At 50.9% G+C, this 12,500-nt stretch overlaps 1 non-coding gene across 1 annotated transcript; it reads left to right on the forward strand.

Annotated features, from left to right (window-relative positions):
* Positions 1-9,472: 9,472 nt before the first annotated feature.
* On the forward strand, positions 9,473-9,630 carry LOC118515763. Its single transcript, XR_004907389.1, has one exon. It is a non-coding gene; the product is annotated as a 5.8S ribosomal RNA (ribosomal RNA).
* Positions 9,631-12,500: the final 2,870 nt, after the last annotated feature.

Genomic DNA, 12,500 nt, shown 5'->3' on the forward strand with positions numbered 1-12,500 from the left:
ACGGGGACAAGTATGAAGAATGAAAATCATGTGTGTATGGAACATATAATGTGCCTGAGAGCACATTTTTTTTCTAAGTCCCAGAAATCCGTCACTGAACATCACGACTTACGAAGACATGTTCCCCCGGTCCTCCCATATACGGCACGGGGACAAGTATGAAGAATGAAAATCATGTGTGTATGAAACATATAATGTGCCTGAGAGCACATTTTTTTTCTAAGTCCCAGAAATCCGTCACTGAACATCACGACTTACGAAGACATGTTCCCCCGGTCCTCCCATATACGGCACGGGGACAAGTATGAAGAATGAAAATCATGTGTGTATGGAACATATAATGTGCCTGAGAGCACATTTTTTTTCTAAGTCCCAGAAATCCGTCACTGAACATCACGACTTACGAAGACATGTTCCCCCGGTCCTCCATATACGGCACCGGGACAAGTATGAAGAATGAAAATAATGTGTGTATGGAACATATAATGTGCCTGAGAGCACATTTTTTTTCTAAGTCCCAGAAATCCGTCACTGAACATCACGACTTACGAAGACATGTTCCCCCGGTCCTCCCATATACGGCACGGGGACAAGTATGAAGAATGAAAATCATGTGTGTATGGAACATATAATGTGCCTGAGAGCACATTTTTTTTCTAAGTCCCAGAAATCCGTCACTGAACATCACGACTTACGAAGACATGTTCCCCCGGTCCTCCCATATACGGCACGGGGACAAGTATGAAGAATGAAAATCATGTGTGTATGAAACATATAATGTGCCTGAGAGCACATTTTTTTTTCTAAGTCCCAGAAATCCGTCACTGAACATCACGACTTACGAAGACATGTTCCCCCGGTCCTCCCATATACGGCACCGGGACAAGTATGAAGTATGAAAATTTTTGGTCACAGCGTGAAATCCCTCTAATGATCATGAAAATAGCATCGGATCACTTATCTGACCATAAAAAGTGAACCAAAACCCTATTTGGACAAACTTTTTGGTCCTATGAAAAATTCACTTTTCATATATGTCATGGTCGAAAATTTTCTAAGTCCCAAAAAATCACTTATTCTCGAATATCTCGAAAACTACGTATCGGACAGGGGTCAACCAAGGTGTTTTAGAAAGGTCTTTACAAGCTCTATTTAATGAGCCATAGCGACTTTCAAGTGATTTTTTGACACTTTTTCGCATATCGGCATCCTTGGTTCCCATACTGGCCATAGGCCATAGGGCACCGAACGGCCAACTTTTGGTCCGGGGGTGAAATTTTTTTTTCACGAGATTTTGATGAAAATGGCTTCGGAACGCGTTTCTAATAATGAAAAGTGAAACCAAACAGTATTTGCGAAGAAAAAATTGTCCTATGAAAAAATCACTTTTTCTTAGGGTACGGGTCAAAAATTTTCTAAGTCCCAAAAAATCACTTATTCTCGAATATCTCGAAAACTACGTATCGGACAGGGGTCAACCAAGGTGTTTTAGAAAGGTCTTTACAAGCTCTATTTAATGAGCCATAGCGACTTTCAAGTGATTTTTTGACACTTTTTCGCATATCGGCATCCTTGGTTCCCATACTGGCCATAGGCCATAGGGCACCGAACGGCCAACTTTTGGTCCGGGGGTGAAATTTTTTTTTCACGAGATTTTGATGAAAATGGCTTCGGAACGCGTTTCTAATAATGAAAAGTGAAACCAAACAGTATTTGCGAAGAAAAAATTGTCCTATGAAAAAATCACTTTTTCTTAGGGTACGGGTCAAAAATTTTCTAAGTCCCAAAAAATCACATTTTCTCGAATATCTCGAAAACTACTTATCGGACAGGGGTCAACCAAGGTGTTTTAGAAAGGTCTCAACAAGCTCTAAATAATGGGCCATAGCGACTTTTTAGTGATTTTTTGACAAATTTTGTCATATCGGCATCCCGAGTTCCCATACTGGCCATAGGCCATGGGGCCCCGAACGAAAAAATTTTGGTCCGAGGGTCAAAATTTTTTTTCTCATAAATTTGTTCAAAACGCCGTCGGAACGCGCCTTAGATCATGAAAAGTGAAAAGAAACAGTATTTTGCAAAAGTTGGGGTGGCCTATGACTTACATGGCCACGTCCTAGGTCCGAGTTCCCGAGGTCGTGTTCTTCAGTGGCGGAAAAAAATGGCCACTTGTGGGAGATGCAAAATGTTCATTTTGTATTATAGGGGACACACTATCGAAGCGAAAATTTCAGAAATGGCCTAAAACGTGAAGAAATGATGGGGTATGTACGAAAAGAAGGTTTTTATGGTCAAACGGTGAAAATTTTTTTTTTATGAAAAATTTTGGTCTCCCACCGTTCATGAATTTCTAGGACCAAAAATCGAAAAATTTGAAAACTTCACGATCGAAAGGGAAACGCATATGTGGTGTTCCTAGGTGTGTACGGTGTACGAAAAACGGGTTCACGATGAGATATCAGGCAAATAAGTGGACCTAAAGTGAGTTATACGGGTAAGACGAGGTGTCCAAAGACCGAAATAGGGGTACCAACTGAGAACGAAATGAAGGTCCCCGAAGTCGCCATACAAGTTATAGGAGGTGTCCAAAGTACGAAAAGAGTTCCATATTCGGCTGTTCCTACTATATGGTTCCCTGATTGCTGCTCCAAGGAGTAGTGAGGAAGTGTCCAAAGGTCTGTTGGGGGTATCGAGGTGATACCCTCGACGGACAATATGCACGAAAAGTGGTTCGATGATCTATCCTGTAGGTCGTACGGCAGCCATACCCGGCTGGAAGTACCGCGGTAATTCCGCAATAAAACGTTCGCCAGACGAACAAACAAATTGAATTAGCTCATCGTAGTGTACGGAAACGAAACGAAAATGTAAGGTGATTAGGGATCCGGGAGCAATCTCGCGATCCCATGGTTCGGTGTAAGAAATGATACGAAGTGTTCATAAGTCTCCTCTGGAGGCAGAACCATCGTAGCAAAGTTCGGGAACCCAAGGGTCACAAAAACTCGTAGGACGATATCCACGAATAATCGGGGACTTGTGGGGACTACCGTGCCCTGACAAGTCAACTACACCTTAACTGGTGATGGTCGTCCTACGGGGACCTGCGGGGAACAAAAGGGTCACTAAAACTCGTAGGACAATATCTCCGAATAATCGGGGACTTGTGGGGACCACCGTGCCCTGACAAGTCAACTACACCTTAACTGGTGATGGTTGTCCTACGGGGACCTGCCGGGAACCCAAGGGTCACAAAAACTCGTAGGACGATATCCACGAATAATCGGGGACTTGTGGGGACTACCGTGCCCTGACAAGTCAACTACACCTTAACTGGTGATGGTCGTCCTACGGGGACCTGCGGGGAGCAAAAGGAGTCAGAAACAATCGTAGGACGATATCCACGAATAATCGGGGACTTGTGGGGACTACCGTGCCCTGACAAGTCAACTACACCTTAACTGGTGATGGTCGTCCTACGGGGACCTTCAGGGAGCCGCAGTAAGTCGCAGGTCGTATGCGAGCCTTGATTGGTCCTGTTGGGGGCGTGCGGGGTGTAATGCCTCGGTACGTCAAATGTTGGTGTACGATGTACATCGATAATCTGACATCCTCCTGAACAACCTTTGCTCGTGTGGTTATTGGCGCTGTGGAGTCGGTGTACTGCCGCAGGTCAATGAGAGTGGTCACAACAAAGATTGTGTCACCTGATGAACGTAGAAAGAGAGTCTGCGGGGACTGGTGCCCTGGTAGACAAAAAATATCGAACAAGCAATTGACGAAGACGAATTCTGGTTGATCCTACCAGTAATATACGCTTGTCTCAAAGGTTAAGCCATGCATGTCTAAGTACAAACATAAATGAATGTGAAACCGCATAAGGCTCAGTACAACAGCCATAATTCACAAGATCATCCACCCATCAGTTACTTGGATAACTGTGGAAAAGCCAGAGCTAATACATGCAACATGCCGGGACCGCTGTCCGCTTGCGGGCGGTGGAACTGGTGCACTTATTAGTAAAACCAATCGCCTCCGGGCGGCTTGAGTTGAAGTCTGGATAAGGATGCCGATCGTATGGTCGCTTGACCGACGACAGATCTTGCAAATGTCTGCCCTATCAACTATTGATGGTAGTGTAGAGGACTACCATGGTTGCGACGGGTAACGGGGAATCAGGGTTCGATTCCGGAGAGGGAGCCTGAGAAATGGCTACCACATCCAAGGAAGGCAGCAGGCGCGTAAATTACCCAATCCCGGCACGGGGAGGTAGTGACGAGAAATAACAATATGGACCTCTCTAACGATGGTCCATAATTGGAATGAATTGAGCATAAATCCTTCAATAAGGATCAAGTGGAGGGCAAGTCTGGTGCCAGCAGCCGCGGTAATTCCAGCTCCACTAGCGTATATTAAAGTTGTTGCGGTTAAAACGTTCGAAGTTGATTCCCCGTCCAGACACGCGACCGCCGCGGGCGCCCGGCACACGCCGGATACGTTCGTGCGCGAGCTCGCGGCTGCGACTCACAATGGTGTGCCTGGGCGTCAACCTCGTGATCGGTCGGGCACGTCCCGAGCCGGTGCGTGGTGCCCGGGCAGCTCCCATTTACCTTGAACAAATTAGAGTGCTTCAAGCAGGCTAGTACAAAAGCGTCCACACCCGCCCAGGGTTGGCGTTGGCCGAGAATAATCTTGCATGGAATAATGGAACATGACCTCGGTCTGAGTCTTTTGGTTGGTTTTGTATAGACCCAGAGGTAATGATTAACAGAAGTAGTTGGGGGCATTGGTATTACGGCGCGAGAGGTGAAATTCGTAGACCGTCGTAGGACCAACTGAAGCGAAAGCGTTTGCCATGGATGCTTTCATTAATCAAGAACGAAAGTTAGAGGATCGAAGGCGATTAGATACCGCCCTAGTTCTAACCGTAAACGATGCCAATCAGCAATTGGGAGACGCTACTACATTCGGTGCTCTCAGTAGCTTCCGGGAAACCAAAATCGGGTTCCGGGGGAAGTATGGTTGCAAAGTTGAAACTTAAAGGAATTGACGGAAGGGCACCACAAGAAGTGGAGCTTGCAGAGGCGAACTGTCAACCGAAGCGAGCGGACGCCTTTCGTGAGCTTCTGGTAAAATACAGTTATTTGAGTGAAAACGATCTTCCAAGCAGTGAAACGTGCGTGCAAAGTGTGTAGTTGACCAGTTTGTACGCCAGCTGAGTGAAGACCCGGCGAAAAACCGTGAATATTTAGTTTAAAACGGCACACAAACATTGCGTCGCGCTTCGGCGCGTGTGACCGGAATATTGCGTGTGTGGTGAGGTGAGTGCGTGCGTGCGAAGCGCTCCCTTTCGGTGCGGTGGAAAGGGAGCCCGCACCCGCAGTTGGGTGAAAAACTCTTCAGGAGCAAAGAGTGCTGTGAAATCATTACGTTAACGGAAAAAATAAACATTCAGTGTTAAAAACAGCACCACAAAACGGTGAAAAAACAACGGTGCAAAACACGTGCTAAGGGCACCTGTACTTAGAAGGGCAGTGTGTGTCAGTGTCGGTTTGTGCGTGCGAGGCGTGTTGCGTGTACTTGACAAGTGCACAGTGGAGAGCCTGATCGGACATTCCGGTGGATGTCCTGGGAGAGCTCTCCCCTTTAGTGCCACCAGCGCCACCTATGGGGCACTAGCACAAGCCAGATCGCAGACACAAACCACAAAAGCTCCGCACTGAGCTTTCGCGATAAAGGCGAATGCGGACCGCATACCGGCTAGGCGCAGAAGCCTAGAGATTGCTGGGCACAGCAACAAACCGGTCAGCGGTAGAAATGCAAGAGGAGGAGAGCAGGTCTGATGGGTCGGTGGATGCGGAGGCCACCGTAACCGTCAGACCGAAGAAGATGAAGATGTCGCCGCGAGTAGTGGTGACGCTCCTGTCGCCGGGAACGCTGTCGTCGCTGTGCAGCGCACCGGGAGCACCCACGCCAGCCCCGAGGGGAACGCCAGGGACATCAGGAGAGGCGGATGCGGAAGCGCGAGAGAGGACCGCCCCCGCCCCCGCCCCCACACCGTCACCACGGAGATCGGTATCTCCCGAGATGCTGGCGCCAGCCGCATCGCCGTCGGTAGAAGAGATCGAAACCGTGGAACGAGAAGCGGAACCATCACCGCCTGCAGAGGACTTCACGAGTCGCATCGAGAAGCTCTTGCAGAAGCTGGAAGAGATGACCGTGTTGTGGGAGAAGAGCGAGGCGGAGAACGCGAGACTCCGCCAAGAGCTGAATATTTATCGCACGGGCGTGCGAACAATCGAGCAGCTGGAGGACTCAGTGACTGGCGTGCGCTTGGGAAGCCAAGCGACTACCAAGTCAAAATCCGGGCCCAGCAATAGGACGATTAGGCGCACCAAGCAACGTGAGAGAGCCGAAGCACGCCAGTCGCTGGGTCCTGCCCAGCATCGCCTGCTGGAGATGCAGGAGCAGCTGCGGCGGGAAATTGCGGGAGCGCAATGCGAGGCACAGACGAGAGACGGGCAGGGGCAGCGATCCCAACCCCTGCAGCCGCGGAACCTTCCGGCACCGGAAACCAGTCGGCAGCAGGAACAAATCGTACCGGGACGCCCTGGTATCCGGATGGCAGGTGGCAGGGAAGCGGCAAAAGGCTCAGCCTTCAGCCGCAACCCAGCAGCGGCAACAGCCGAAACCTGCCGCACCGAGCCAACGCCCTGCACAGGCGAACCGACGGGCCCGACGCCGACGACCAGATGCGATCTTGGTGGTTCCGGCACCGGGGGTCTCCTTCGCGGAGATCTACAGGCCCATCCGGACGAGCCCGGCCCTGCAGGAGGATCAGAGGCACATCCGCATCGGGAAGAGGACCCCGAAAGGTAACCTCAGGATGGAGCTGGCACGTGACGTGGATGCCGAGGCGTTGTGTCGCCGCATCCAATTTACGCTGGGGGAGCTTGGGTCTGCCAAGGTCCTTACCGAGATGGCGGAGGTGCTTCTAAAGAACGTTGACAACCTCACCGAAGCGGACACCATCCGGGAAGCACTGAGGGCGGCACTCACGAGGGAGCCAACGGTGGCCTCGTTGCGGATGTGGGAGAGGGCCGACGCGACGAAACGGGCTCGCGTACGGCTACCGCGTGTCGAGGCAGAAGCCATCTTGAGCAAGAAGCGCTTGCTCATCGACTACGCTTCTTGCCAGCTGGAGGAGGCCCCCATGCTGGAAGCGGCAAAGCGCCGTTGCTTCCGGTGCCTGGAGAGGGGGCATTTGGCGGCGAACTGCGTCGGACCCGACCGCAGCAACTGCTGCATCCGATGCGGAGAACCTGGCCATCGGGCGGCCACCTGCAGCAGTGCGGTTAGCTGCATCCGGTGTGGAGGACCGCACCGCATTGCAGCGCACGGCTGCAGAGGACCAAAACGATAGTGCGGAGTGCCGGAGAGGCAACGCCCGTTTCGGCCCGAACGAGATCCGCCATCGGCCGATACTTTCTTCGTCGTCGGCAAAGGCGGAACCAGCGGCAATAGGATACCGCGCCCAATGACGCGCCGGTATATTGCCGCCATCGCGTTCGGGCCGAATGCGCTGTCGAAACCAAAGGAGGAGTAAGCCCGACGATGGGCCAACCACGAGAGCGGACCGCCATAGTGTTCTTACGTCGGCGGACGTCGAAGCCGCCATCGCTACCATGAACACTTAGTGGGAGCGGTCTAGGCTGAAACGACCGGCCAGTGACAGAGCGTGCGAGAAACGACCGGGCGAGACCGGCATTTTGCCGTCTCCGCTTTGTGCGGTCGTTCGTTCTCGCACAGGCGGGCGAGAGAGAGCGCGCGTGCGCTCGGTTCGGGTACGATCGGCATTTTGCGTTCTCCGCTTTGTGCGTACGTTCGTACCCGACCAATAGCGTGCGAGTACTCCATTTGTGTTATAAGCGTCATTTGTCGTCTACGTTTTGTGCGGATGTCCGTCCAATCGTAATAGGGAGACTGTCTTTGCTTGTTTAACTGTGTGCATGTGCGTTCATGCATTTAATGTTAGAGTAAGCATCAGGGAACCGAAGAAATGGCGAATTGCGGGCACGCCCGCTTCGTCTGTGATTAGGAGTTATGTTCGTGTCCGTCATTTTTATTAAATGTCGTGTAGTCGAAAAGTTAGGCGGGGCGCGGGCCCTCACTTTATGTAGAGAGGAACGCCATTGCCGCCGGTGGCTACGCCCTCGCCGGGAAGGCCGCCGGCAATGGAGTTTGTTTATTTATTATATGTCACCCAATATTTGTTCATGCGCGTTTTGTATCTGTTACATTGTTAAATGATATATGTTACCGCAACAAAATATTGACTTTTAATAAATAAACACGTGGCTTTAAAAAAAAAAAAAAAAAAAAGAAGTGGAGCTTGCGGCTTAATTTGACTCAACACGGGAAAACTTACCAGGTCCGAACTTATCGAGGTAAGACAGATTAAGAGCTCTTTCTCAAATTTAAGGGTAGTGGTGCATGGCCGTTCTTAGTTCGTGGAATGATTTGTCTGGTTAATTCCGATAACGAACGCGACTCAAACAAGCTAACTAGAACGCTGTCAGCAGTGTGCCTCCGGGCGCACCTGACGTTACGGGGCGGCGGCGCCTTCGCGGGCGGTCGTCGCACTAGTTTGCCCTGCTTAGCGGGACAACTTGTGTTTAGCAAGGTGAGAGTGAGCGATAACAGGTCCGTGATGCCCTTAGATGTTCTGGGCTGCACGCGTGCTACAATGTGGGCAGCAGCGTGTTCTCGCCAATAGGCGCCCCCATTCCGAGAGGAACGGGAAATCACCCAAATGCTCATTTAGTTGGGATTGGGGACTGCAACGGTCCCCATGAACCTGGAATTTCTAGTAAGTGCTAGTCATTAGCTAGCGCTGATTACGTCCCTGCCCTTTGTACACACCGCCCGTCGCTACTACCGATGGATTATTTAGTGAGGTCTCTGGAGGCATACCTTCCGCGGTTCCTTCGTGAGCTGCAGTTGGCACGGCCGAAGTTGACCGAACTTGATGATTTAGAGGAAGTAAAAGTCGTAACAAGGTTTCCGTAGGTGAACCTGCGGAAGGATCATTACCGATCAAACAAGTCCGGGAGTGAGGTTGCCAAACGCATCGTCGGCATCACATGCTGACGCGCACGCTACAACCACAAGATGGTGTAGCACACTTGGTAGAGTTGAGCGAAAGCAACTCTTTCAAAGGGATACACATACCACTGACTCGGCGCAGGTCAGTAAAGACGCACACTTTGGCAGTACCGGGTACCTTATACACTGACTGATTGTCGTGTCACAAAGGGGTGATCGACAGTCGCACTTTGGCGTGCTCGGCTCCGCAACCGTCGGGGCCGTGGGCGCCTGCAGTGTGGTACTAGGGAAGCAGAGTTGTGTGTTGGTATGTGTATAATGGATGGATGGACTTCGGTTCCATTCATCAACTAGTTCGGTGTGTACGTTAAACCCTAGGCAGGGGATCACTCGGCTCATGGATCGATGAAGACCGCAGCTAAATGCGCGTCAGAATGTGAACTGCAGGACACATGAACATCGACACGTTGAACGCATATGGCGCATCGGACGACTCAACCCGACCGATGCACACATCCTTGAGTGGCCTACCAAGTTATCTCAACACTCTAACCAAAACTGACGCGTCCTGACCCCATCATAGGGGGTAGGCTGTCGCAGCATGGCGTGCTCGGATCCGCATCCTTGTCGGGACCGTGGGCGCTGAAAGTGAGAGTGCTAACACAGAGAGACATACGAGGTATGGTACACAAACCTAACATACACACACACATGTGAGCATGGGTGAAGAGCGAGCGCGCGTCAAGTCGCACGGTTCGACCTCTAGTATCAACCAACGGATGTATCCACACAGCATATAAGGTTATCACCAATTGCACGGGGACTTCCACCGGTTGGCTCGGGTCGAGTAACACTTGCGGCCCAACGCGCTCGTATCTTTCCTCGCATCCAGTTGCAGTCGCGAGACGTGCTCACAGCCGTGTGGGTGAGTGAGGTTAGCACGACAGGGGTGATTTATCACCGCTTCTCCCGTCGCATCATTGTGACAGTGGAGTCTGTAGGCCTCAAGTGATGTGTGACGACCCTCAGAATTTAAGCATATTAATAAGAGGAGGAAGAGAAACCAACCGGGATTCCCTGAGTAGCTGCGAGCGAAAACGGGAAGAGCTCAGCACGTAGGGACGACGAGGGGGCCTCGTCTGTCCGATGCCGTGTACTGGACCGGTCCGTTATCTGCTACGCACGGTGCAAACAGTTCAAGTCTAACTTGAAGGTGGCCCATTATCCCACAGAGGGTGATAGGCCCGTAGAACGGCACAGGACTGTGGTGGCAGACGGCCGGCTCATGGAGTCGTGTTGCTTGATAGTGCAGCACTAAGTGGGAGGTAAACTCCTTCTAAAGCTAAATACCGCCATGAGACCGATAGCGAACAAGTACCGTGAGGGAAAGTTGAAAAGCACTCTGAATAGAGATCAAATAGTACGTGAAACTGCCTAGGGGACGCAAACCCGTTGAACTCAATGATCCGGGCGGCGATATTCAGCGGTGGGCCTCCGGGCCTACCGTGCACTTATCGATCCGCAGCAAACGGACATCGCGATCCATTGCGCATCTGCGTGAGCATATCATTCCGGCAATAGGCCCCTGGCTCGTGGTGGACGGCTCCCTAGTAGGGGCGGCTTGGCGGCCGCTCCCAACGGGGGTCTCCGCGCCTTTCACACCCGAGAGGCGCGGGTCCGACCGAGTCTTGGTGCGCCGCTGGAAGCACGATGGAACGTACGACCGGGGTCTAGGGAGCACCTTGTAGCCGAAGGCCTAGAAGCACTCGACCCCCCGATCGGCGATGACGCACTATGCATTGAGGCACCTCCGGGACCCGTCTTGAAACACGGACCAAGAAGTCTATCTTGCGCGCAAGCCAATGGGCGTCGCGTAACCAGCAATGGTTGCGCACACGACTCAAACCCAAAGGCACAGACAACTCGAACAAGGTTGCTAGGGATTACGGGTTCGGCACGGGCGCAAAGCCTTCGTCGGGCCCCTCCATCCCGGGGTGTCCCGTCCCGCGGCTGTCTCGTGCAGCCCGAGTGGGCATCCCTCGAGTGCGTAGGATGCGACCCGAAAGATGGTGAACTATGCTGATCAGGCCGAAGTCAGGGGAAACCCTGATGGAGGGCCGAAGGCAAGTTCTGACGTGCAAATCGATTGTCAGAGTTGGGCATAGGGGCGAAAGACCAATCGAACCATCTAGTAGCTGGTTCCCTCCGAAGTTGCCTCAGGATAGCTGGAGCACGTAGCATTTCGAGCCTTATTTTATCTGGTAAAGCGAATGATTAGAGGCCTTAGGTTCGAAATATCCTAACTATTCTCAAACTATAAAGGGGTACGGTACTGGGCGGCATGCTTTGATGATCGCCGCCCTGGCTACATCGAACTAAACGGGCGGGGTCTCCTCTCCTCCGGGGGGGGAGGGCTCCGGTTAGATATCGGTGTGCCTAGTGGGCCAAGTTTTGGTAAGTCCCAGAAATCCGTCACTGAACATCACCAAACGCATGTTCCCCCGGTCCTCCCATATACGGCACGGGGACAAGTATGAACCATGAAAATGTTGATGCTAAACACATGCATGACGGTGGACATGGATTCTCATCCCTAAGAAGTGTGTAACTAACATCACCTGCCGAAGCAATTCCCCCTTCAAAATGGATGGCGCTCAAGTCAAGTTTGAACTATAAATATCGCTAGCGGTAGAGCGCATCGGGGGCCTGAGAACACATTTTTTTAAACCCTAGCGAGTCAGTGAGGGTACGACTTACGCAGAATGTTACTGGCCATAGGCCATAGGGCCGAACGGCCAACTTTTGGTCCGGGGGTGAAATTTTTTTCACGAGATTTTGATGAAAATAGCTTCGGAACGCGTTCTAATAATAAAAGTGAAACCAAACAGTATTTGGAGAAAAATTGTCCTATGAAAAAATCACTTTTCATATATGTCATGGTCGAAAATTTTCTAAGTCCCAAAAAATCACATTATTCTCGAATATCTCGAAAACTACGTATCGGACAGGGGTCAACCAAGGTGTTTTAGAAAGGTCTTTACAAGCTCTATTTAATGAGCCATAGCGACTTTCAAGTGATTTTTTGACACTTTTCGCATATCGGCATCCTTGGTTCCCATACTGGCCATAGGCCATAGGGCACCGAACGGCCAACTTTTGGTCCGGGGGTGAAATTTTTTTTTCACGAGATTTTGATGAAAATGGCTTCGGAACGCGTTTCTAATAATGAAAAGTGAAACCAAACAGTATTTGCGAAGAAAAAATTGTCCTATGAAAAAATCACTTTTTCTTAGGGTACGGGTCAAAAATTTTCTAAGTCCCAAAAAATCACTTATTCTCGAATATCTCGAAAACTACGTATCGGACAGGGGTCAACCAAGGTGTTTTAGAAAGGTCTT

This window comes from Anopheles stephensi, unplaced genomic scaffold (genome assembly GCF_013141755.1).
Source record: "Anopheles stephensi strain Indian unplaced genomic scaffold, UCI_ANSTEP_V1.0 ucontig187, whole genome shotgun sequence".
NCBI classification, from domain to species: Eukaryota; Metazoa; Arthropoda; class Insecta; order Diptera; family Culicidae; genus Anopheles; species Anopheles stephensi.